At 49.4% G+C, this 27084-nt stretch overlaps 1 protein-coding gene across 16 annotated transcripts in view; it reads right to left on the reverse strand.

Annotated features, from left to right (window-relative positions):
• Nucleotides 1–27084, reverse strand: part of LOC105480748 (microtubule associated monooxygenase, calponin and LIM domain containing 3) — a 232628-nt gene that overhangs the window by 147007 nt on the left and 58537 nt on the right. The window contains exon 1 of one of the 16 annotated variants that reach the window (XM_011739908.2): nucleotides 7711–9681. The exons of 14 other annotated variants lie outside the window; for them this stretch is intronic. The gene's annotated coding sequence lies outside the window, so the exon portion shown is untranslated. Of the gene's footprint in view, nucleotides 1–2878; nucleotides 2902–7710; nucleotides 9682–27084 lie in introns of those variants that run through there. One more of the 16 variants, XM_011739907.2, reaches the window with a different exon arrangement.

Here is a 27084-nt window from a genome sequence, read left to right on the forward strand (position 1 = left end):
ATATCATACTGAATGGGCAAAAACTGGAAGCATTCCCTTTGAAAACTGGCACAAGACAGGGATGCCCTCTCTCACCACTCCTATTCAACATAGTGTTGGAAGTTCCGGCCAGGGCAATCAGGCAAGAGAAAGAAATAAAGGGTATTCAATTAGGAAATGAGGAAATTAAATTGTCCCTGTTTGCAGATGACATGATTGTATATTTAGAAAACCCCATCGTCTCAGCCCAAAATCTCCTTAAGCTGATAAGCAACTTCAGGAAAGTCTCAGGATTCAAAATCAATGTACAAAAATCACAAGCATTCTTATACACCAATAACAAACAGAGAGCCAAATCATGAGTGAACTCCCATTTACAATCGCTACAAAGCGAATAAAATACCTGGAAATCCAACTTACGAGGAATAAAGAAGTCCTTCAAGGAGAACTACAAACCACTGCTCAACGAAATAAATGAGGACACAAACAAATGGAAGAATATTCCATGCTCATGGATAGGAAGAATCAGTATCATGAAAATGGCCACACTGCCCAAAGTAATTTATAGATTCAATGTGATTCCCATCAAGCTACCAATTACTTTCTTCACAGAATTGGAAAAAACTACTTGAAAGTTCATATGGAACCACTGCCGCCACTGCCAAGACAATCCTAAGCAAAAAGAACAAAGCTGGAGGCATCATGCTACCTGACTTCAAACTATACTACAAGGCTACAGTAACCAAACCAGCATGGTACTGGTACCAAAACAGAGATATAGACCAATGGAACAGAAAAGAGCCCTCAGAAATAATACCACACATCTACAACCATCTGATCTTTGACAAACCTGACAAAAACAAGAAACGGGGAAAGGATTCCCTATTTAATAAATGGTGCTGGGAAAACTGGCTAGCCATATGTAGAAAGCTGAAACTGTATCCCTTCCTTACACCTTATACAAAAATTAATTCAAGATGGATTAAAGACTTAAATGTTAGACCTAAGACCATAAAAACCCAGAAGAAAACCTAGGCAATACCATTTAGGACATAGGCATGGGCAAGGACTACATGAGTAAAACAACAGAAGCAATGGCAACAAAAAGCCAAAATAGACAAATGGGATCTAATTAAAGAGCTTCTGCACAGCAAAAGAAACTACCATCAGAGTGAACAGGCAACCTACAGAATGGGAGAATATTTTTGCAGTCTACCCATCTGACAAAGGGCTAATATCCAGAATCTACAAAGAACTCAAACAAATTTACAAGAAAAAAACAACCCCATCAAAAAGTAGGCAAAAGATACGAACAGACACTTCTCAAAAGAAGACATCTATGCAGCCAACAGGCACATGAAAAAATGCTCATCATCACTGGCCATCAGAGAAATGTAAATCAAAACCACAATGAGATACCATCTCACGCCAGTTAGAATGGCAATCATTAAAAAGTCAGGAAACGAGATGCTGGAGAAGATGTGGAGAAATAGGAACACTTTTACACTGTTGGTGGCAGTGTAAATTGGTTCAACCACTGCGGAAGACAGTGTGGCAATTCCTCAAGGATCTAAAATGAGAATTGCCATTTGACCCAGCCATCCCATTACTGGGTATATACCCAAAGGATTATAAATCACGCTACTATAAAGACACATACACACGTATGTTTATTGCGGCACTACTCACAATAGCAAAGACTGGAACCAAACCAAATGTCTGTTAATGATAGACTGGATTAAGAAAACATGGCACACAGGCCGGGCGCGGTGGCTCAAGCCTGTAATCCCAGCACTTTGGGAGGCCGAGACGGGTGGATCACAAGGTCAGGAGATCGAGACCATCCTGGTGAACACGGTGAAACCCCGTCTCTACTAAAAAATACAAAAAAAAACTAGCCGGGCGAGGTGGCGGCGCCTGTAGTCCCAGCTACTCGGGAGGCTGAGGCAGGAGAATGGCGTGAACCCGGGAGGCGGAGCTTGCAGTGAGCTGAGATCCGGCCACTGCAACTCCAGCCCGGGAGACAGAGCGAGACTCCGTCTCAAAAAAAAAAAAAAAAAAAACATGGCACACATACACCATGGAATACTATGCAGCCATAGAAAAAGGACGAGTTCATGTCCTTTACAGGGACATGGATGAAGCTGGAAACCACCATTCTCAGCAAACTATCGCAAGGACAGAAAACCAAACACTGCACGATCTCACTCATCAGTGGGAACTGAACAATGAGAACACTTGGACACAGGAAGGGGAACATCACACACCAGGGCCTGTCAGGGAGTGGGAGTCTGGGGGAGGGTTAGCCATTAGGAGAAATACCTAACGTAAATGACGAGTTGATAGGTGCAGCAAACCAACATGGCACATGTATACCTATGTAACAAACCTGCACGTTGTGCACATGTATCCTAGAACTTAAAGTATAATTAAAAAAAAAGAAACTTTCTGAGTTAACAGAAAGAGTTTGTATCTTGATTATGGAAGTTATGTGGATATACATTCATCTGTCAATGCCCACCTAACCATAAGAGTTAAAAAAATCTGCAGATTATTTTGCATGAAAATTATACCTCAATTAAAAAATGTTTTCTCTAGAACTGAAAGTCATTATTGTAAAGAGAAATTACCATTAAACCAATAAATTAATTAACAATCAAAAAAAAAAAAAAGAGGCCCTAAGTCAGGAAAGCTTTTCGGAGTAACTTAAAGCAGAGGCCTGCAGGACAAGAGGGAAGAGCACGTGCTTGGTCTTGACTCCTCTGGTAGGTCTCCTCTCTGATGCCACCTTCCTCTGCTAGAGTGCAGTGACGTCCACCCACGTGTCCCCAACCCCACCACGTAGGTAGGTAGCACTTCATGGTTCTCCAAGTACTTCCATGCAGATTATCCCACTTACAACTTGTAGTTCCGTGAGTCTGGAAGGCCAACGCTGATGTCTCCTCTTGACAGATGCAGAAACAGAAGTCAAAACAGATGAAATAACATCCTGAGTCGCACAGCAAGCTACCAATGGTACTTGCTTAAATAGTAAATTACCTGCTTTATCTCTTTTTGCTTCTTTCCATCATTACTGCTTTTAAGTAGGCCAAAGCAATACTCCCTAACTGTTCTATCATAGGTCCTTCCGAGGACCCATCAATTCTCTAAGGACGTTATTTTAAATTGGATAATGCCAAAGTCTAGCTTTTTCCCCCATCTACTTCAGTCCCATACTTATTTAACAAAAAAGATAGGCCGGGCGCAGTGGCTCACACCTGTAATCCCAGCACTTTGGCCGAGGCAGGCAGATCACCTGAGGTCAGGAGTTCGAGACCAGCCTGACCAACATGGAGAAACTCTGTCTCTACTAAAAATACAAAATTAGCCAGGCGTGATGGCACATCCCTGTAATCCCAGTCACTTGGGAGGCTGAGGCAGGACAATCACTGGAACCCCGGAGGCAGAGGCTGCGGTGAGACAAGATGACGCCATTGTACTCCAGCCTGGGAAAGAGGAGCGAAACTCTGTCTCAAAAAAAAAAAAAAAGAAAGATGGATTGCTATCAAAGACAGATTGCTGACTTCACCATACCTCAAACTAACTTCTATCATGACCCCTGGAAAGTTTAATGATTCTCTCATAACCAGTTTACGTGACTGTCTCCCCAGATTCATGAGCTCCTGGGAGTGAGGACCATGTCTCATCTCATTTTCAGCACTGAAGCAGTCAAGATATGAATGAAGCCAACAAATTACTTGCGAAAGTGCACATATTCTCTTCACCTTCTGGCAAACAGTTATATTTCAAGGTCAGATTTCAAGCTCAGTATGAGACTTTACAAACATTCCTTTCTTTGCAAGGAGGAGGCATGAGAGGTCTGTCGGCCGTGTCTGGCTGATTATAGTATCTATCTCCATTTATTAATTTTTTTTAAGTGTCAAGCATGGTACTGGGCACTTCACAGAAGTGTTTTCATTTCATTTCATCCTCACAACAATCCAGTAAGAACTCATGATTCTCACTGTACAGATGAGAAAACTCAGGATCACAGGGTAATTAACTTGCCCAGCTAATAAGCAGAGGACGACAACATTCAAACTCAGGAGCGCCTCACTTTAAAGCCCTAATTATTCCACTTCCCCACAAAGAACTCACAGGTGTCAAGAATGAAACACAAACTAATACCTCCATGTGGCGACCAGAGTAACCAGCGGGGAGGGAAGTAGGTTTGAACTCAGATCACTCAATAGCTGGACATATGGTCAAGCTCAGCAGGGTTCTGCCATGAACACAGCTCCACAGGCAATACAGATTTGGTAGGGGTGAGCTGCCTTTTCCTTACGCTGCTGTGTTACCAACGCTCCTCCTTACCAACGGAGGAGGCTGTATTCGGCCGCTGGGATTCTGTGCCTTCCTGCGCTTAAACTTGGCAGACCACCGTGCTGCACTCTGATGCCAAGTTCAATTCTGGACAACAGATTTGAGTGTGGAAATGAATGAGGAGTGCCTCGGTCTAAGCTGATGCTCTGTTACCCAGAGTCTAAAAGAACTAAATGGAAGTGTGGCAGAGGGTGAAGCTGCTGCTCACTTGTGAAAGTTGGCCCACCACTCTCCACACCAGTGCTCCTGGCTCGAGCTGACATCTCAAGGTCACTCAGCACCTGCAGCAAAAACCATCTGGGTAACACGCAGTGAAGGCAAAGCGCACATCTACACAGGCGTCAGAGCTCAGGACCTGCGTGAGTCCCAGGCTCTTGCTCCCGCCCCGGCTACCATGTACAGTACACAAGCTCCCAGTAAAGGGGTGTTGTGGTTGGAATGTTTGTTCCTTTTCAAGTTCTTGTAGACATTTCATCTCCAATGTGGCAGTACGGAGAGGTGGAACCTTCAGGAAGCCACTGGGGTTAATGACTAATCCATTCATGGACTAATGGGTTAGTGGATTAATGGGTTATCATGGAGTGGGACTGGTGTCTTCAAAAGAGGGGAAAGTGACTTGAGTTGGTACATTCAGCTCCCTTGCCATGTGATCAGCCCTGTACCGCCTGCAGAGTCCCCACTAGTAAAAAGAACCTCCCCAGACACCACCCCTCAACCTTGGACTTCCCAGCCTCCATCACTGTTAAGAACAAATTTCACTTCTTTATAAATCACTCAGTTTCAGGCATTCTGCTACAAGCAACAGAAAACAGACTAAGACAAAGCAGGTCAGGGAACAGGGCCTGAGATTCAGCTGGCACTCCACTCAGCAAGCCACACACCAGCTGAGGACCAGTGCCACAGAGAAGAAGGGCTGTACCCCCTGCCATCTCACAAAGGTGCTGCAGGGGCAAGCAGTAGCCACGTATCCCTGCCATCCCCCCAGGAGGCCAAACTCCAGAGGCAGGGCGGGAAGCCTGGGAGACTGGGCTGAATTCTGAATAGTGAATTTGGCCACACGAAGGGCTCTGACTCAACCCCTCTATACCTTATGAAGAACAGACCTGCCTCTCTCTGCAATTCTGTTAAGATGACATCAATTATTTCCAAAGGAGCTACACAAACACTTCTTTCCACATGCAGACATGAAAAGTCCTCCCTGGCTGGAGAGTGATTGGGAAACCAGGCTGCTATATTTTTGTTAAATCAGAGCAACTGCCCTCCTCTACAGCAAATAGTCCCAGTCAATTCTGCCTACCTAATGCCAGAAAGAGCTACTCTATGCAAGACACCATGGAAACTTGGACAACCAATTCAGAGGACGTCGGAACCAGCAACACTACTGCACACTGATGACCCGAGCCCTTTTCCGCAGGCACAGAAGTATGTACACACTGGATTTACTGAAGGTACTAATAATCTCTGAGAGTCAAAGCATCACAGCCGGCAGTCCTGTACCACTCCTAGGCCAGAACATGCCTTCAGATCACCAGAGAAGGCCCCTGGACTTCATACCTCCGAAGTTAAGAACAAAAACCTAGGCAAGGAGATGCCACCATCTGATTATTTTCAAGGTATCAATCAACTGTCATTTTACTATCTGCCCTTTCAGGGCCAGTTGGATACAACTTCCAAAATAAGACTTGTTAACGGTGAAAACTATTTGTGAGTCAGCCTACGAAGAGGAGAACTGATCCTGCCAGGCACGGTGGCAAGCACCTGTAGCCCCAGCTACTCACGGGGCTGAGGTGGGAGGATCACTTGAGCCCAGGGGATCGAGGCTACAGTGAGCTATGATCGCACCACTGCACTCCAGTGTGGGCAACATAGTGTGACTCTGTCTGAAGAAGGAAGGAAGGACGAGGAAGAAGGAAACTGATTCTGATGAAGGCTGTTAAACCCATACATCACAACTTCAGAAAAGCCAAATCAAACCCAAAGATGAAAGGGAATAGGGAAGGACTAGTTCCATGAAATAGTCAAGTCTAGTGGCAGAATACAGGGAAGAATATGACAACTTTGAGAGTCAAAGAATAAAAAAATAAGCTCATTACAAGGAAAGAGGCAAAGGTAGGATAAATCCAACGATGTAGCATAAAAACAAAAGCAATGGCAGCCAGAGAGAGGATCAGAAAGGGAAACCAGGCAGAGGATGCAGTCAAAATCAGGCAGAGAATACTCAAGCAGTTAAAGAACATTTTCCAGATCTGTGGACTAATTTCTCACAGGAAAGGCTACAAGCCTTACCTCACAGGACAGGCCAGCATCAAATAGCTCAAGAGGTATTTAATCAGGGTAGGATGATTTACACAAAACAAGCCAAATGCCACGTAAAGTCCTGCGATATCAGAGCCCTGGGTAGAATTATGAGCCCACCCACTCCTCCCCAACCCACCCAATAAAGCAAGCACGAGACAGCCAGTTATGCCCAGGCCACAGGATGAATAGACCAAGCAGAGCACTGCTTCCACTCCATACCAGACACAGCAGGACCCCACGGTTCACCTGCTTCTTTGCCTCATAACAAGTGTTCACTCAGAACTGCTCCACATCATTTTTCTCAGCCTGCATTTGCCCTAACAGACTCGAAAGACTCCTGCCCAAAGAGATTCCATCATGAGAACAATGGCAACACGGCACCCATGTAAGCCAAGTTGAAAACTAGTCATTCTGGGGTGGAGATGACAGCTGTCAATCAGTGGATAATGATGACGGCAGGCATGGTCTTGAGCTCATCCCCATTCTCAGCTTTTCTGGAAGAACAATGCCTGGGGCTTGGAGAGAGGCCAGTGGATTATGAGGACCTGCAGGAGACCCTGCAACTGGGTTCTTCCCAGGAGACAAGGGGCCCCCTGCAAAAACGGAAGTCAAAAGACGGAAAGTAGAAACAGGTTGAGCTTCAAATGCGACACCAGAGCAACAGCTGTCACTGTTCATAAAATTCAGGCAGTTCTCAGTTCGAGAAAGAACTGCCACATGCTTTCAATATGCCACTCTTGGGATACAGGAACTGAGAAGCGAAGAAGAAAAATATATTTTTACTGTACTGTGAGGTTAGCTGTTTGGTCGGCCTTCACAGGGTATACATAAAGCTCATTAGAATCACCAATGAACTTTAAAACTACACCAATGTTCAGGCCCCGCTCCAGACCCATTCAATCAGAATCTGTGGTGGCCTGGGGCAGGCATGGTAATTCATTCCCTCCCACCCCCATTCTAAAGTGCCACCAGGGCCCAGGAGGGGGAAAGCTGAAGGGAGGCCTGGGGCTGTAGCACAGGCAGAGGACCAGGCAGAGGTTCACCTACCGTCAGGCGGGCCTTCTCCCCTACCTGCACGTCAACCACCAGTGTGGCAAATTCCTCTGACCCCCAGCCTTCAGACAAGGAGAGGCGCCCAGCCACAGCACTCAAGGAAACGACTTGCCTAATCTCGGAGTGTGTCTGTTTTGTTCAGGAAAATGTGAACCAGCTATAACATTCTGTCTCTCCAGGGGTGCAGCCACACCGCAACACGGCTAAAGATAGCCCGGTGATTGTATGCTTGCAGGGAGGCACAGGATTAAACACAGCCAAGCGGGCGAAGGAAGTCCATGCACCAAGTGACGGTGGCTGTCCAGCCAGCTGCGGAGTTTCCTCTCAGCCAACAAATCAAAGCCCAGGGTGCTCCAGAAGGGTAAATGGAGCCCAGCCCCACTGAGAATAGCTCTGTGGGTGGGGAGGGAGGCTCGTCCAGTCCTCTGCCCGTACCACCTCCTGTCAGACATGCCTCACCTCCTCCACTCAGCGGAGTGGTGTGGCTCTGACAGCCAAGCTTTCTAGAAGCAGCCATGAAGGTCTGTGCAGATCCATGGGCAGGAAGTGGCAATGATCATATGTAAAATCTAAGGAGAGTGGCTTTCAGATGCTCAGAGACCTCACCGAGTCTGAAGACAGTCGCCCGCAGACCCCTGATGAAAAGAGGGCTTCCTGTGGGGGACTGCTGTCGGGCCACTGCGGAAGCCCTCTGACGGAGCCTGGCCTCACACCAGGCTTCCAGAGGGTCTGACCAGCTGTAGATGGCAAGCACCTAGAGATGCCCGTGATGCTGCTGGGCAGCACCCGGTGGGCCAGGCCCACAGTGTCAACCAGGGCAGTCCCAGAGGGCTCCGGCCTGATGGGTGCTGCCCTAAGAGACTTGGGCCAGGCCTGCTTCGCTGAATTCTCAGCAGCACGACCGTCCTCTCTACAGCACAGCAAAGCCCAGGGTGAAAGCAGATCTCATTGAGTAGCTTCTGCCCTCAGACCCTTCAGAACACAGGCGATGCTAAACTCACACACCAGAGCCACTGCTACAGAACTACAGTTCACCTCCGTGATGGACACATGCTGACGGCAGGAAGAATTCCCAAGCTCTGCAAGGAACCGAATGACATTTTTCTGATTATTTTTTATTTCCCTGAAAGCAACTCCTCTTCCTACTCTTTCTTGGGCCATAAGAGATTTCTCTGAAATTGTATCTATCCTTCTTTTTTTTTTTTTTGAAATGGAGTCTCGCTCTGTCGCCCAGGCTTGAGTGCAATGGCGCGATCTTGGCTCCCTGCAACCTCCACCTCCAGGGTTCAAGCAATTCTCCTGCCTCAGGCTCCTGAGTAGCTGGGATTACAGGCACTTGCCATCATGCCTGGCTAATTTTTTGTATTTTTAGTAGAGACAGGGTTTCACCGTGTTAGCCAGGCTGGTCTTGAACTCCTGACCTCAGGTGATCCACCTGCCTTGGCCTCCCAAAGTGCTGGGATGACAGGCATGAGCCACCGCACCCTGAGCTACATCCATCCTTCTCTTAACAGAGATTAAAGCAGACAGGCAAAATATCTCCAGTGCAAAAAGTACTGTTGCTCTCGTGAAAAACAAAGGCTTTTTTCTGATGTGAGAAGCCCTCCTTACTCTAGGTGCCCGAGGCTGAGCTTTCAGAACAGTTCAGGCGATGTGCAGCTGTGGCTCTGCTCCCACCTTTCCCATCTTGTTTGATAGCATGAACTGGAAGAAACAAAAGAGCAATAACAGCTTTGCTGTCTGCTGTTTTGGGACCTGTCCCATAGAGAAAACAATCAGTTTGAGCTTTATGCCATGACATCATTGGCCACCAATCAGCACAGAGAAGGTGGAGCACGTTTTGTCTATGAAACCAACCACTGCAATCGTTACATTGGAAAGGGCAGCGCAGGTGGGAGGTGGAGTTTTTCTTTTACCTTTTTCTACATCAAACTATAGAAGAGAGTGAGAAGCAGAGGACAAAAACCTTTCTATGGAAAAAAACAGGCACCCCAGGGATGCACCTGCACTCCTGCCCCTCTCCACCTCCCACCCCCGCCAACACGGACAGCACTCTGTCCCATCTGCCCAGTGCTCCCTGCCAAGGACAGAGTCAGGGCCTTAGGAAAGCTGTTTTTGTTACCTGAGTGCATGTGTGTGCATGTGTGTGTGTGCTTTCAAACAGGGTTCCACTCCAGTGAAGAGACAGAAAAAGACTTTGGTTGATATGGACATCGGTTAAAACCTCTACCCAGAAACTAACTAATCAGTGTTTACTTGTGCGTCACAGCCAGAGGTTCTTGGGACTTCATTATTTTCAGCCACTTTCCTCCCAGAAAACACTGGCCATCTCATGAATGAAGCTGTTTAGCCAAGGTTAGAATATGCAAGGAGAGAGGGGGTGGCAGTAGGAGAGGGCGCAGGGTCCCAGGAGAGCAGGGGGTGAAGGAGAATGCTCACAGAGCAAATATTGTTTACAACTGCAGAGCCAAGCTAATGTGATCTCCCGCCTGTTCAAGCATATTATTACATTAAGTCCCGAACAATGAAGTCGGAGGCAGCGAGAGCAGAGCCGACCCAGCCTCCGCTTTGCTAATGGCACAAGGGCAACATTCCATGCAAAGTTTCGGTGTGCGGGCCTCCTGAGAACCCAGCAGTGCCAGGCAGCAGGGAGCACAAGCACCCACCAACGACGGGACTGCAGGGACAGGTAGGTGTCAAGAGCAGGGCACTACACCCTTTCACGCACAGCTCCAGGGGAAAGCAGGCGGGAGAAACTGCATTTTTAACTGAAAATAGGCTACAACTGAACATGTTAACAGAAGCACAGGCTGCTGGGCCCTCCAACAGCCATCCGAGGGTAGAGCAGGCCATGGCAGCAGATGGGAGAAGAGGCTGAGGCGGAGCAGGGTTCTCCCCACAGTTCCTGGGACCACTATACTATTCAGTTCCAGGAACATTACTGCACACCTCCGAGATCATCAAACTTACTAGAAATGACAAATATACTATCAAATGCCACTAAATATGAAGTTCTCACTCAGACAAAAGGTCAGGGGACCTTTTTGTTTGTTTTGTTTTTTAACAGTATGATCAGGTGTACAATTAAGATTAAGCCAATAAATATAGGGTCTAATACCTCAGGCTGGACTCAGTCTGTACCCATTAGGGCTGAGTGCTGTCAACTCCAACTTTCCCTGACTCCCAGGAAAAAAGCTTCAAGTCCTCTCTCACACATCATTTCAGCCTTTACCATTCCCCATGAGGAAGCCCCCATCCCCATATTTCTTTCCGCATTTCAGCCTAGCCAGCAGTGGCGTAAGGCGACTGCCAGCCGAGGGCTCAAGTCTGAAAAGCACCTGAGGGCCTGCGTCTCCTTCACCCTCGGCCACTAATGCACATGAAAATCTAAATTAAGAGGACACCTTGGGCACTGGCCCAGACAGAAAGCGGGGTCCTTGGCCAGCTCCCCACACACATGCTGCCAACGTCCACTGTGGGCTCTGAGCACCCCTGCACAGGCCCTGTGGGGGCAGGAGAAGCACCTCAAAGAAAAACAACCCGAAACTCAGGCACCAGCCAGAAGACCTTCAATCATTCACACTCCCGGGTCCCCATGCTCCCGAGGAAAACAGCAGGATTCACAGGAGGACCTGGCTTCTTCTCCCCGAGACGTGGCGAGCAACTACTGCCCAGGGAGAGGAGGGGCTCGGCGAAGGCAGCAGGCCCCTCCACACAGCCCCCGCATGCCCCAATTCCACCACGCACCTCCCTCCCCCACCCAGGATGCCTTCCAGTCTAGCCTCCCACATCAAAGACTGCAGCCAAAGCTTCTCTTCTGCCCAGAGAGCAGAGAAAGAAGGGATGAGGGGGAGAAGAGGCTGTATTTAGCAGGAAGACCGAGATAAAAGGGATGAGGTGGGTCACACAGGCCAAGTCCCACAGGAGCATGTTCACTCAGTGGCGGAAGGGCCACAGGAGCTGAAGGGCCCAGCTGCTCTCTCAGGTTACAGGGAGGGGCAGACACAGGCCCAGAGGGATCTAAAAGCAATCACCTTATCAAGTTATTCAAAATCCAGACTGAAAGTCAGGACAGGAAATCCTTGCTAGTAACAACAGGGTATTAAGTGGAGGAGAGTGTGGCAAGCAGGTACAGATGACTCAAAGCAGGCGGCATCTCAAGTCCTTGGCTGGGTTTTCCTGGAAGTCCCCTGTGGCTGTAGCAGGCAGCAGAGACAGAATGCTCCTGCCAGTTTTAACCAGAGCAGCTCTACCTGACCAGGAGGCCAGAGAAGACGGCACTTTCCCTGGCTTTGGGGGTGGGCAGGCACCCCTACTTCCTAAAAGAACAAAAAGAGAACAAAAGCTGCCTCACAGCTTGTGGACCATCTTAGAGCAGCCAGCACAGCTTGCATTCTGACACTCTGCCCTGCAACCAGGACACTGCCCTGTGAAACAACGACCCACATGTGTATTTACTGCGCGCACATGGCCCAGGAGAGTTCTCTCATGTAGTGTAGGGAACTAACTTATAAATGGGACACATGTTTGTATGTGCAAAGATCCCTTACGCGAGCCTGTGTGAGAACACCTACCTGCAGCCCCGGAATGTCTCAGCACGTGTGACACTGAGTCATCTTACTGCCACACACACACAGACACAGGCACTGCACACACATGTGGACACATCCCCAGAGTACCAGGGGACACAAATCCAAAGCCACCAGGTGATTGGGGAAAGTTCCCCTTATCTGGAACACGGAGGAAAAGCCAGCTGCTAGTGTGATGTTTAAGTGAGAGCTGGCTGATCTATTTTCCCCTTCTCTGCTCCAAAGCCAGCCTACCCCAAGTGTGCGCATCACAGGAGGACCACATGTGACCCGAGGGAGTGGTGGGCAGGTTCCTACAAGCTGCCTATTTTTAACCTCTGGTCTTTCCTGCCCTCTTCCCTGGGGAACACCCCTCCCTCTGCCCTCCAGCAAACGGCCCAGCTGAACCACACGATACCCCTGCCAAGCCGGAAGGTGGGTGGGGAGGGCCCTGGTATTGCCTCTCCATACTTCAGATTTCAAAGACTATGGACTGCGGAATTTGGACAAAAAGTGGGAGGGAAGAAATTGTTTAAATCACAAAGAAAGGAGGAGTGAGACTTCAGAAGAGAAATGCAGCACATCAAACGTCTGCTGCCCATCTAAGATCAGAACTGGCCACAAGGCCACATGGCTGGATTGGCACCCTCTCCCCGCTTTGTTCTCCCAGGCCAGCCTACGGCTCCTGCACGCGTTCATCCTGCAGCCTGGGCCCTGCCAGCAAGGCTGTGCCCGCCAAGACAGCCTCTGCACGCCCAGAGGACAGCGGGCCCCCCAGCATGGCCAAACTGCCAATGAGACGGTGTTTTCCCTTCATGAAGAGGTAACTGGGAGAAGGAAACCCCTTAAGGAAAGAGGAAAGGACCTGGGTGCCTGCCTCGTTCCAAACGCCAATTTGCAGCCCTGCTTTCCCTCACCTTCACAGTGTTCTGTCCGCGCCACTGAGACAGAATTCCCAACACGAACTGAACAGTGAATTCTGCTCATTCCGGTTTTGCATCAACCTGCATTGTGAAATCACAAGTATCAGAAGATGCCTCAATCCCCTCAAGAACAAACTGTGATCTTATTTTTATTTGCTCTGTTGTCCAGGCTGGAGTGCAGTGGTGCCATCATAGCTCACTGTAACCTCCCAACTTCTGAGCTCAAGCGATCCTCCCACGTCAGCCTCCCGAGTAGCTGGGACCACAGGTGGTGGTGTGCACCACCACACCCAGCTGATATTTTCTTAAAATTTTTGTACAGATGGCAGCTTGCTATGTCACCCACGTGAAACTTCCTGGGCTCAAGTGATTCTCCCACTTCAGCCTCCCAATGTGCTGGGATTACAGGTAATGAGCTACTGCACCTGGCCCTAACTTAATGATGTTCATCTTCAAACCGCTTTAAATACAGTAACGGATTCATCTACATACACTGTGCCTTCTGCCAGACAGACAAACATTATGCGTTTAACAGCAAAAGGTTAAAAACAAAAACAAACACAAAAAACCCACCAAACTGCCAGTACAGATACAGGATATCAACTCTAAGGTCCTGTGTTCTCAAGCCTCTGCTCCTGTAAAGCAAGGCACGAGAGCTTGAAAGCTCCAGAGCTGATCTACCAGATGCCTGTGTCATCCACCTCCCTCCTATCCCCACCACCGGAAAAGAAATCACACTGCAGTCTGGCAAGTCCCCACTCCCACTGCCTGCCCTGCTCTGGCGTGGCCTTCCTCCCTCCACAGCAATCTGCAAGCGCCCCCGCAGGAGGATGCATGAGAGCTGGGGAGGATGTTTCCACAGTGCCGCCACAATCTTGCTGGCTCTCCAGCTGGAATCCCAAGAGCTCCCAGGACGGTTACTTTAGTAGACTCCACCTCTTGGTAGTTTGTTTTGTGCAGCATGGACACTGGAAGCCACGACGGTGTCCCAAGGCAGGATGTGCCAAGGCGGCAGTGCTCTCCCTGCCCAGCTCCTGCTCCTCCCCTCCCCAGTCCTCACATACCAGCCACAGAGCATTTGACACCAGGCACCCACAAGACACAGACCCTGCTCCTCAGAAGCTTGGGGCTCATCTTGGAAATCAGGGAGCAGTACAGGGGAAGACAGAATATGAGTCTCAGAAGGTTGTCTATTTTGTCCCTCTTAAGAACAAGATTTCTCATACCTGCAGTCTTAGCACTTTGGGAGGCTGAGTCTGGGGCATCTCAGAGCCCAGGAGTTCCAGACACCAGCCTGGGCAACATGGTGAGTGAGATCCTCGTCTTCCCAAAAAATACAAAAATTCGCTGTGCCCACATGGTGGCATGTGCCTGTAGTCTCAGCTACTCTGGAGGCTGAGATGGGAGGATGGCTTGAGCCCAGGAGGTGGCGGTTGTAGTGAGCCAAGATCATGCCACTGCACTCAAGCCTGGGTGACAGAGCCAGACACTATCTCAATAAACAAATCAATCAATCAATCAATCAAGATTTCTCAAAGATTAACAAAAATCCAGCTAATGTAACTGAACACTTAGCTCTGGCTGAGTACATACACCCAGCTACCCCTTACGGCCAAACGCTGTGACATGATTCACTTGCACTATCTCATTTTATCTTCCAAGCAACATTATGAGTATAACGTTACCCCACTGGAGAAATCAGGCAACTACATTAAGGTTCAGGAAGCTTATACACAGTGAGTGACAAAGCAGGGGGAACTGCTTGGCTAAGGGTGGGCTGCTTCCAACACCTGTGCCCCTCCCCAAACAGTGCCTTACCGGGGAGATTCAAATGTATTCACTATGCCCTCTCTTACTTTTTCTTGCCCTCTCTGTCATAAACTTTTGTAAGTGTGCCTGCCACATCTCTCCTGCAATTCCCTATATGATCTCACAAGTTTTCAAATAGATGGGGACTGTCAGTCAATCTCAAATACCACAGTGCCTGCTCAATGCCAAGGATGCATCAGGTGCTACAAAGGGGTCCAAACAAAAGATGGATCTGTAAAGCAGAGGACGAAACAGCCAGGCAGTGACCCCTAATAAAACGTGATAAGGACAATACACGACGCAGGGGCAGATACTCCCTGTGTGCACACAAAGCACCGGGAGAGCCAGGCACAATGCGAATCTGGGTCCAGCAGGTCTGGGTGGGGCCAGAGATGCCCTGCTTCTAACAAGCTCCTGGGCCAAGCCCATGCTGCTGATCGATGGGAGCTAGAGTGCTTCCAGAGACTCCCTGGGGTGGTCTAGAAAAGGAGAGATGTGATCAGAAACAGCCTGTAGAGGATTAAGTAGAATCTGGAGAAGTGTGGGGGCAGTGTGTCATCAGGAAGAGAGGAAACAGTATTTCAGAAGGAGGGAAAAACTCAGGCAAGAAAGAAGCACAAACGCACAGGTCATTCACAGGGTACAGCTGCCTTTTTTTTTTTTTTTTTTTGAGACAGAGTCTCGCTCTGTCACCCAGGCTGGAATGCAGTGGCGCTATCTTGGCTCACTGCAACCTCCACCTCCCAGGTTCAGGCAATTCTTGTACCTCAGCCTCTCAAGTAGCTGGGACTACAGGTGCTCACCACAACGCCTGTCTAATTTTTTTATTTTTAGTAGAGACGAGGTTTCACTATGTTGGCCAGGCTGGTCTTGAACTCCTGACCTCAAGTGATCCACTCGCCTCGGCCTCCCAAAGTGCTGGGATTACAGGCATGAGCCACTGCGCCCGGCCAGCGGTCCGTAACAGCACCCCTAAACTGCACCACTCTGTCGCCAGGACTTATAGGACAACTCCCTTTGAAGAGAGTCTTACTGACTAGCTTGGGAATGAGTTCGGGGGAGGGAACGACTGCTGCTGCTGATCTGAGGAAGAGTCACATCACCACAGATGTCTTGCGGAGGGCAGCCCCACCAGCGCCACTACTTGGTAAAGGCTCAGAGGCTAAAGCCATGAACTCTGCACACCACAGCCTCTAGCCAAAGAATGCTTCATGAGACATTTCTAAATACCCACCATCCCATAAAGAACAGGAAAGGAAATCCCACAGTCAGCCCCACCCTGGTCCCACTGTCAGCCCCACCCTGGGCCAGTCTCCTACCACGGGTCTTCCGGGAGAAGGGCCAAAGCAATGCTCTCTCCAACTGGGCATCTGGTGATGTGGCCCGGGTTCCTGGCTGGGCCACTTCCTCCACTGTCTCAAAGTGGCACTGCCCTTACTCCACAAGTTCCTCCACAGACAGAAGTGAATGCCCAGACTGTAAGGAAAGGTCACCTGCGACCCTGCAGTGTGCCCACTGTGAATAGGCAGGGTGGCACAGCCGGGAGCGCTGGATCAGGATCAGGAGACAGGGATCTGGCCCCGGGGTCCGTCATTTAGTGAGCCGCACAACCTCTCCACGTCCATCTTCATGCTTACACGATGACAACTATGACCCGAGCTCCATCTACCTTACTATTGTGGGTGAAATTCAGCAATGGAAAGTGCTTCACACACTGGCAAGTATCATAAAGGCTCTGAGAGATACGAGTCCCTGTATGACGCTCCTCCTTTCATGACACACTCGGCTGCTGTTGGATCTAGTACTCATTATCCCTGCTTCCCCAAAGGAAAAACTCAGGGCACAGAGAAGAAACATGACCTTGTTCAGGTCAAACACCAAATCCATGACTGCTGAGGAATAAAATGACTGCTCAGGGTTGCCATGAAATCAAACACTCTTCCGTTACGGAACAATTAGAGAATAATCTATTAACTTGCCTCTAAAAACCAGTATTTAAAATTTCTTTTTTTTTTTTTTTTTTTTTGAGACAGGGTCTCGCTCAGGCATCCCAGCTTGAGCGCAGTGGCACAATCTTGGCTCACTGTAACCTCCGCCTCCCAGGCTCAAGCGATTCTCCTGCCTCAGCCTCCTGAGTAGCTGGGATTACAGGCACCCGCCACCACACCCGGTTAATTTTTATATTTTCAGTACAAATTTTGTATTTCCGTGTTGGCCAGGCTAGTCTCGAACTCCTGGCCTCAAGTGATCCACCCACCTCAGCCTCCCAAAGTGCTGGGATTAGAGGCGTTGAGACACCGCGCCCGGCCTAAAATTTCGTAAAAGTGCCCCACAAGAGCCAAATCAGTTAGAACTCAAGTGCTGCTATGTGATTCATGAACACCCAGGGTGGAATGAACTGCAAGGATGGGAACGAGGCTGTAGCACTGGCTCCATGCTTACTGGACAACCCATCCTGGGAAAGGATTTGGTTTTCTTTTCTGTACAAAGACAGGACTGGACTAAGTGATTCAACCTTTTGTTAGCAGCCTATCCCTAACACCTGGAACAAGTAAGCACTGCTCTAAGTAGGGGCAGGTGCCCCCAACCTCCCAGCAACCCCTTCTCCTCGCCAGACCCCTCCAACACAACCTTGAGTTTTCATTTCCTTGAGAAACCTCCAAGGAAATCCGCAGCATCCAGCCCACAGGCCTGTACAATGTGGCATATCAGCACGCGTGGCTCCACTGCCCCTGCTCTCCCAGCCTCACCCTCGCCACAGGCCTGGAGTTGAAGAGGCAGAACTAAGTCAACCTGGGTCCACTGTGTGGGGGAGAAGTAGCAACAGAAAGAGGGAAGAGGCCCAGGAAGCAGCCAATCACACACTATAAAACACAAAGCAGCCAATCAAAAGCTATAAAACAAACACCAAGCAGCCAATCACACGCTATAAAAGACCAATCAGCCAATCACATGCTAGAAAAGACCAAGCAGCCAATCACATGCCATCCGAGCTCCCACAGCCTGCTGCGAAGGCAGTGGGTAGAGGGGTCCACACAGGCAGGGCTTCAGAGAGGCCACTGAGCACAACCCGGGCGCCAGTTCTGCAGGACCTGCCTGATGTGGAAAAGACTGGTCTGTGCATGAAGTCCCGGAAAGAACACTGGGACTTGGAGCCTCGGTTCGATCCCAGCTCTGTCCATGTGGCTCTTGGGGAGTTCTTAACCTCTCTGTTTCCTTTTCGGGCAAAAGAAGACTATCCAACAAAGGCTGGAGATGACGACAACAGCGACTCTGCCTCCCATCCCTTTGGCAACTTCAACCAAAATCCTCTGCCCAGCGGAGCTCAGGAACACAAGGTGTGCACAGCCACTCCAGCCCTGCACACGCGGTTTGCAGCGGGAAGCACTCTCCCATATCCTTCCTCGATCAGACTGAGGCATCTCTCTCCAGGCCCCTGAATCTGGTCTGAAGATAGACAGTAACATTCAGCCAAATTTCTCTTGTACCTGTCGGGCCTGAACCAGACTCCAAAGGAAAAATAATAAATTACTCCACTAAAATACATTGAGCACAAGAACCTCTCTGCAACCAGCCCTAATGTCAGCTCCCAAATAAGGGCTGACTGCACGCCCTTTACCCCTTCCCACCTCTGAAACAACTTCTGGGGAGTGCGGTAGGCAATGCAATTGGATGTGAGCCAGGAGAACCCTTCCCTGGGAAGATGGGACACAATCTGTCCAGAAAGGCCAGGAGTAAGGCCTGGGGGAATGTCCAAGCCCCCTAGAAGGCACTCTACCTTGGCTGTCCTGCTGTCTGGACATGATCTCTCTGGGACATGGGGGCTATAGAGGACATCAGGGTGTGGGACATTAATACCCCAAAGTCCAACAGACAAGAAACTCCTTGCTCTAGTGTTGAGCAAAGGAAGACTGGCTGGATGTGGTGGCTCATGCTGTAATCCCAGCACTTTGGGAGGCCTAGGTGGGCGGATCACCTGAGGTCAGGAGTTTGAGACCAGCCTGGCCAACATGGTGAAACCCCGTCTTTACTAATAATACAAAATTTAGCTGAACGCAGTGGTGCATACCTGTAATCCCAGCTACTTGGAAGGCTGAGGCAGGAGAATTGCCTAGACCCAGGAGGTGGAGGTTGCAGTGAGCCGAGATCGCACCACTGCACTCCAGCCCAGGTGACAGAGTAAAACTCCATCTCAAAAAAAAGAAAAGGAAGAGTCATGTAAGGGGCATTCTGGGGAAAGGGTGTGACATTTATATGAAATATATGAGGTGAGACAGATGTAACACAGGAAACTGTGAAAGAAGATGGGAAACTCCCCCTGCTAGAACAGAGGTTCCATGGGTATAGAAGCTTTTCGTCTGGCTTACTGCTATCATCCTTAGCACCTAGAACCTGTTAAAGAAAAAATTATTTGGTGCTACTTATGAGAATACAGTAAGGAAGCACCACTATGGTAGGTACAGGGACCACTGCAACAGGGCCTTGCAGTCGGGGGCAGAGACCAGATTCAACTCCTAACACTGCATGGACCAGTGGGAATTCAAAGCCAAGGAGCAGGTGGGGTCAGTGCATGGAAAATCACCAAGAGGAACATCGGGGGAAGGAGATTCTGGCTCAGCCAACCTAACAGGATTCTTGCTGAAGACGGGCCAGGGTGATCGGACATCCCCTGGGGCATGGGGAGGGTAAGGAATACATCAGATATAGAAGATGAGGGTTTCTGGCTAAACCAACTCAGCAATGCTCTTTGCTAAAACTTGATTTTACAAGGAAGTACATAGATGGGCCTAGCGAAAGATTCAAAAGGCTGGCTAAAGTTTGGCCAGGCAAAGAGGCAGCCTTGTTAAACCATGCCACAAACACCATGGACATGCCAACACTTGATGAACAAATGAAACAGGGCAGCAGAATCTCAGTGTGGTTAAGGGCAGAGGCAAGCGAGTCAAACAAACTGGATTCAAGTCTTTTCCCTTTTTTTTTTTTTTTTGAGAAGGAGTCTCTCTCTGTCGCCCAGGCTGTAGTGCAGTGGCGTGATCTCAGCTCACTGCAACCTCGCCCTCCCGGGTTCAAGCGATTTTCCTGCCTCGGCCTCCCGAGTAGCTGGGATTACAGGCGCACATCACCGCGCCTGGCTAATTTTTGTATTTTTAGTAGAGACGGGGTTTCACTATGTTGGCTAGGCTGGTCTCAAACTCCTGACCTCAAGTGATCCTCCCACTTAGGTCTCACAAAGTGCTGGGATTACAGGTGTGAGCCACTGCACCCAGCTTCAAGTCTTTTAATTACTTACTAGCTGTGTGACTTTAATCAAGTTATTCAGCCTCTCTGATAATACCCACACAGCAGAATTCTGGTTAAGGATTAAATGACAATGCATTTAGCTACTGAGAATGTCCAGCACACAGCAAGCTCTCAGTAAATGGTGGCTATTCATTGTGATCACCTCCTTTCTCCTGCTCCACGCCTTCAAAATCTCCCTGGTTTAGGGTAGAAGAGAAAAGCAGGCACCATAAAGAATCCAAGGATCTGTCCGGGAGAGATGCTGCAGCCTGTTCCAGCCTAACCCTCTGCCACAGGTGTGTCTGCCCTGCCCCCAACACCCGCTCTTATCCCTCTGTTCCAGTAAAATCCATGCTCCTCCATCCCACTCTCCACAGGGAACCTTCCTCGTGTCCTCCCTGTTGGGAGGGGACGTAGCTATCAGTAGGCTGAGGAATAGGCCATACTTAGCCAAGGCCTTGGAGGAAGCTGTGTGTGGCAGGGAAAGCAGACTGCATCCAGAGAGGGCCCTGGCTGAGAACCACTGAAAAGCCAAGAGATGCCTACACTCACTTACACACTTGTTCCCACCTTCCAACATCCCATAATATGCTCATTTAATTCTTACAAATTAACACTTTCTCAAGCTGATCCTTGGAACAGCATTTTCTAAGATGAACCCCACATTTCTCTTGACAGCTGCATTTGCTATGCATCTCAATATGTCAGTGACAATTTCCTGGACAACTTCCAGCCTAGAGCGAGAGGTGGAAATAGATCTCACGCCTGAAAAGCCCCAGCCAGCATCACAGAGCTGCCAAGCCTTGGACCTGGAAAAGATCTGAGAGATCGACTAGCTCACTCAGCTGAATGTTTGCTCCAGGGTTCCTTAGGACTTGAATCCACAGAGATTTTAGGAATTTCAGATTTTTAGTCATAAACCAAAATCTTGGACCATTAAACGGTGTTTGTGAATGTTTACGAGCACAAGGGAAGAAAATGTCCAGGAAGAGGGGCTCTTGAGAGAGTGTCCTCTGAAATTCCTGGTCTCGTAGGAGAGGCAGCTGCAGAAGGGAGCCACAGAGGGCACACACATGCCTGTATCAGCATCTCATGCCGACATCTGCACTGGCTGGACCCAACATGTTCAAGGGTGCTGCGTGCTCATCCAGAGCCCACTACTCCGGGGCCCCATGGTGCTAAGACATGGGGCTAAAAGGGCCACATGTCAAGATCACAACTTCCAAACAGAACCAGACTCAGAAAGGGGATGGGGAAAAGAGCCCAGAAACACAGAGGCAGCAACCTCCCAGGTATGCCAAGCTTCGCACTGACACTGCTATGGTACCTACAGAAATCCATGCACTTCCGGCCAGGCGTGGTGGCTCACGCCTGTAATCCCAGCACTTTGGGAGGCCGAGGCGGGTAGATCACCTGAGGTCAGGAGTTCGAGACCAGCCTGACAAACATGGAGAAACCCCATCTCTACTAAAAACACAAAATTAGCCAGGCGTGGTGGTGCATGCCTGTAATCCCAGCTACTTGGGAGGCTGAGGCAGGAGAATTGCTTTAATCCAGGAGGCAGAGGTTGTGGTGAGCCAAGATCGCACCACTGCACTCCAGCCTGGGCAACAAGAGCAAAACTCCGTCTCAAAAAAAAAAAAAAGAAAGAAAGAAAGAAAAGAAAAAAGAAATCCACTCACTTCTAACCAACTCCTGCACTGTGACAACGACTTAGCTCCAAGAAGAGCAAAGGAGAGCTGCGAGAACAGCCAGCCTGTGTCTGGAGGGAGGACTGCTACATGCATACAATGCTCAGCCCCTCTTGATGGCCACAGGAGACAGGGCAGGCAGAAGTGGACTCACATGAAGCAGAAGGTGCTCACGTGAGACACTACAGAGACGAAGTCAGACACCAACTGGAGAAAGATTTCTCTCTTAGTAACAGTACCCCAGTCTTACTAGAGCCAGTGATGCACTCGTTTACAAAACTGCATTTCTCAACCTTCCTTGAAGCTAGCTGTGACCTTGTTTTCTAGGTTCTGGTTAATGAGATATAAGCATGAGTGTGTGGGTCTTCCTGAAAGACTCCTTTAAAGGAGTCTCTCGCATAGAAAAACCTTTTGTCGGCCGGGCACGGTGGCTCACGCCTGTAATCCCAGCACTTCGGGAGGCCGAGGCGGGCAGATCACGAGGTCAGGAGATCGAGACCATCATGGCTAACACAGTGAAACCCCATCTCTACTAAAACTATAAAAGTTAGCCAGGCGTGGTGGCGGGCACCTGTAGTCCTAGTTACTCGGGAGGCTGAGGTAGGAGAATGGCGTGAACCCAGCAGGCGGAGCTTGCAGTGAGCTGAGATCATGCCACTGCACTCCAGCCTGGGCGACAGAGTGAGACTCCATCTCCAAAAAAAGAAAAAAGAAAAACCTTTTGTCTTTCTTTCCATTTCCTCCCTTTGGTGTTCGACCTAGAAAGAAAAGAAAGATGGCTGGAGCTCCAGCAGCCATGCTTTGTCATGAGGTAACCTTAAGGATGAGGAAGCTATGTGCCATGGCAGTGGAGTTAGGTCAAGTTGAACTCTTACCTATCAATCCGTAGAGTGGACCACACAATCACCAGACTTTAGCTGGCAAGTCCAGGTAGAAGGAACGAGACAAAATCCTGATGGCCATGCAGCTGGCTATACTAGCTCTGGGCTTTCCACCTCTAGGGTCCTTTTACATAAAAAGAAAATCTTCTTTCATGCTTAAGCCACATTTTGCAATTTCCGACTGAAACTAATCTCAACTGATAAAAAATCTGAATAGAAAGCTTTCTTTACTGAGAGCCTGGGCTCGGTGACTCACGCCTATAATCCCAGCACTTTGGGAGGGAGGATCACTTGAGGCCAGGAATTATAGACCAGTCTGGGCAACATGGCAAAACCCAGTCTTTACTAAAAATACAAAAAATTAGCTGGGCATGGTGGCGTGCACCTGTAATCCCAGCTACTCGGGAGGCTGAGTCAGGAGAATTACTTGAACCAGGAAGCAGAGGTTGCAGTGAACCGAGATCAAGCCACTGCACTCCAACCTGGGCAACAAGAGTGAAACTATGTCAAAAAAAAAAAAAAAAAGAGAGAGAGAGAAAGAGAAAAAAAAAAAGAAGGAAGGAAGGAAGGAAGGAAGGAAGGAAGGAAGGAAGGAAGGAAGGAAGGAAGGAAGGAAGGAAGGAAGGAAGGAAGGAAGGAAGGAAGGAAAGACTTTCTTTACTAAGAAAAGCTCTGAAGAAGATGAAATGGTACAGAGTCACAGGGAGCCTAGAGACCCCACCACGGCAGCTTGTTAAATGGTGCCTGTATATGGAAGACAGCTGTGGTAGCTAGAGTTTCTTAAGTGGCAAGCCCTGCTACTAAGAAAAGAGCAGAGCTTTCATCGGGGAGTTAGACCAAGGAAGATTCATCCCGAAAAACCTAAAAATTCCACATTACCCGTAACTGAAATCTTAAGAAAATACCCAGTGAATTGGCACAACATGATCTTTTAGTGGACCCCAGATAGTATAAACCTATAGATTTTCCTCACCAATTAAAATAACGTGGACCCCATTACAATTAACCTATGACACTTTTTGGATAGCTTATCTTCTACTACCTCCTGCAGAAAAACCCTCCCTATACAGAATTCAACAAATCTCCTCTGTCCATTACCTCATTGGCCAAGACTCACCCTTGCTAGGGTCACTTTGGGTCCTCAGGCCATGTTGTTAATTGTGTTCTGTTCCCTAAAAACGGTCAGAGAGACTGAGTTGAATGCACTCAACACACTGATGATGATGGCAGATGGCCAGAGGCAGTTATGGAAGAAAGAAAAGACAGTGGGGCCACAGCTCAGATCTGCCTTCCTGCTAAGGCATCCCCTCCACTGGCCTTGGGCCTCAGCTGCACCCCATCCTCACCCTCATCCCGTTAAAGCTAGAGAACTGGCTCCCCTATCCCAAAAACCAGAGGGAGCCCTCAGCAGGGTAAGTTGAATCATCCATCCATGGCGTGGACCATAGCACCACCACACAGCAGCCAGCAGGGACAGAACTGACCACAAGAAGTGGGCTGAAGCGGGGCAGCCCAGTCTCAGGGCCTGTTGTTTTTTAGTTTCAGGGCCTGTTGTTTTTTAGTTTTTTGGGCTTGTTTTTTTTTTTTTTTTTTTTGAGACGGAGTTTCACTCTTGTTGCCCAGGCTGGAGTGCAATGGCGCCATCTCGGCTCACCGCAACCTCCACCTCCCGGGTTCAGGCAATTCACCTGCCTCAGCCTCCTGAGTAGCTGAGATCACAGGTGCCCACCACCACGCCCAGCTAATTTTTTCTGTATTTTTAGTAAAGACAGGGTTTCACCATGTTGGCCAGGCTGGTCTTGAAGTTCTGACCTCAGGTGATCCACTTGCCTCGGCCTTGCAAAGTGCTGGGATTACAGGCATGAGCCAGCGCGCCTGGCCTGGTTTTTTGTTGTTGTTGCTTTTTTTTGAGACAGAGTCTCGCTATGTAGCCCAGGCTCACTGCAAGCTCCGCCTCCTGGGTTCACGCCATCCTCTTGCCTCAGCCTCCCAAGTAGCTGGGACTACAGGTGCCCACCACCACACCCAGCTAATTTTTTGTATTTTTAGTAGAGACAGGGTTTCACCGTGTTAGCCAGGATGGTCTCCATCTCCTGACCTCGTGATCCGCCCGCCTTGGCCTCCCAAAGTGCTGGGATTACAGGTGTGAGCCACCACGCCCGGCCATCGGCCTGGATTTTTTTGAAACAGAGTCTAGTTCTGTCATCCAGGCTGGAGTGTACTGGTGCAATCTCAGCTCACTGCAACCTCTGACCCCCAGGTTCAAGCGATTCTCCTGCCTCAGCCTCCCAAGTAGCTGGAATTACAGACACCAGGCCCGGCTAATTTTTGTATTTTTAGTAGAGACTGGGTTTCACCATGTTGGCCAGGCTGGTCTCGAACTCCTGACCTCAGGTGATCCGCCTGCCTCAGCCTCCCAAAGTGCTGGGATTACAGTCATGAGCCACCACACCCAGTCTCAGGGCCTGTTTTATATGGAGTATATTCTAAACGCAGCCAGCACCAGTGGAGGTTTACAAAGATGACGGCCTATGTGTGGAAAAGGGTGGGGTTGGGGGGGGCAAGACTGTTTTTGTTAGTAAAGAATTAAGTAGGTTAATTCTCCCCATAAGAACAGAATCCTTCTGGGACAGAAAAATAAAGACAAATAAAGGCGGGGGCGGGGGGGAACCTGGAAAGGGTACAGAAAAAAAAAAATTAACTGAATGGAAGACAGACCTTATAAGGCAAGGCTGAAAGAACTGAACTCATTTGACATGAGATGAAAAGCTCATGATACCTTCCCTACCTTCAAGACTCAACAGTATTCCAATGCCTAGGAGTGGACTCTGTAAGCAAAGGGCACTAGTCTGTGGATAAACTGATGAGCAAAAGGAGGCTTCTCTCTCAGCCTCATGGGGACACAGGAAGAGAAGGTGTGCACAGAAAGCAGCACCACGGTTCCAGGCAAGGCGTCCTCCCTCCAGGCTGAGTGAGGCTGTGGCTCCCTGCCCCAGCACGGCTAGCTCGCTCCCATTCCCACAGCAGCTTCCGCAGCATCTCTTCATGGGTGCTGTTCCCCCTACACTGTTGCCGCGTGCTCCGCACTAGGCAGTGAGCTCACTAGGGGCCAGCGATTCATATCCTCCTCCCTGAGTGTGTAGGCCTCTATGTACATGCATGTGCATGTGCCCTGAAGCCTGGTCCTAGGACATAATGGATGCAGAACAAATGAAGTCAGCAAATACTTACTGTTCACTCTATGTGCCAGGCATGGAAGGCAGAAGATTGAACAAAACAAAAATTCCTGTCCTCATGGAGCTTCATTCTAGTGAGGAGACAGGTACCACACATGTGAACCCAGCACATGGGAAGGAAACACGTGCCCTGGAACACCCCGCCCAGGAGTGTGTGTGGGAAGGAGACTCCAGGAGCTCTGTGGAGCTGTTCTGGACCTGTTCAGGATTGGCAAGGGGCTCCAGGAGCGGATCCTCTGCGTGTGAGACTGTGTGCCCGTCCGCTTAGGGAAGGACCATGGGGGTGAGAGGGTGGGGGGAAGGAGGTCAGATTTGACCTGGGGGCCTGCAAAGTGGGGAAGGAGGACAGGAAGTGCTAGGCTGTGCCGGGGAGATTCTGAGGTGAGCAGGAGCAGAGCAAGGACGGAAGTAGCCGGCACGGGGTCGCTGGGAGTCCTCCAGGCACGGAAAGAGCACACGCTCAGCAGGAGGTGCTGGGACACAAGGTAAGCAGGGCAACCAGACGTGCGGGACCTGGTAGGCCACCTGGCAGCTTTGGCTTTGACTAGGGTGCGAGGGGAACCACTGCAGGAGTCTGAGCAGGGAAGAATGACGTCGCTACCGTGTGTTACCAGGGCTCCTGGTTGCCAGCTGCCAGCACACCTTGAGATGCCAGGGTGGGCACAGGGAAGCCAATCTGGAAGTGCCCGCAAAAATCCAGAGAATGGCTGGCGGCGGCCTGGCCTAAGAGTCAGTGTAGGTTGTAAAGAGAAGCCAAACATGAAGGCAGGAATGACAGGACCTGCTAACGGATAAAACATGAGGTGTGAGAACCAGAAGGAAAAGCAAAGATTTCTGGTCTGAGAACTGAAGAGATAAGTGAAAAACAAGCTAACAAAACACAAACATAAATCTCTTTCCCGCTGGGTCCTACTAGAGGCAGCAGAAAGGACTGAAAAACCTGTGGCCATTCTCACTGGGGGAGCGTCAGCCCCGGGCAATGGTCACCTAGTGGAGGCCCCTTT

The sequence above is a fragment of the Macaca nemestrina genome, chromosome 15, assembly GCF_043159975.1.
Source record: "Macaca nemestrina isolate mMacNem1 chromosome 15, mMacNem.hap1, whole genome shotgun sequence".
Lineage (NCBI taxonomy): Eukaryota > Metazoa > Chordata > Mammalia > Primates > Cercopithecidae > Macaca > Macaca nemestrina.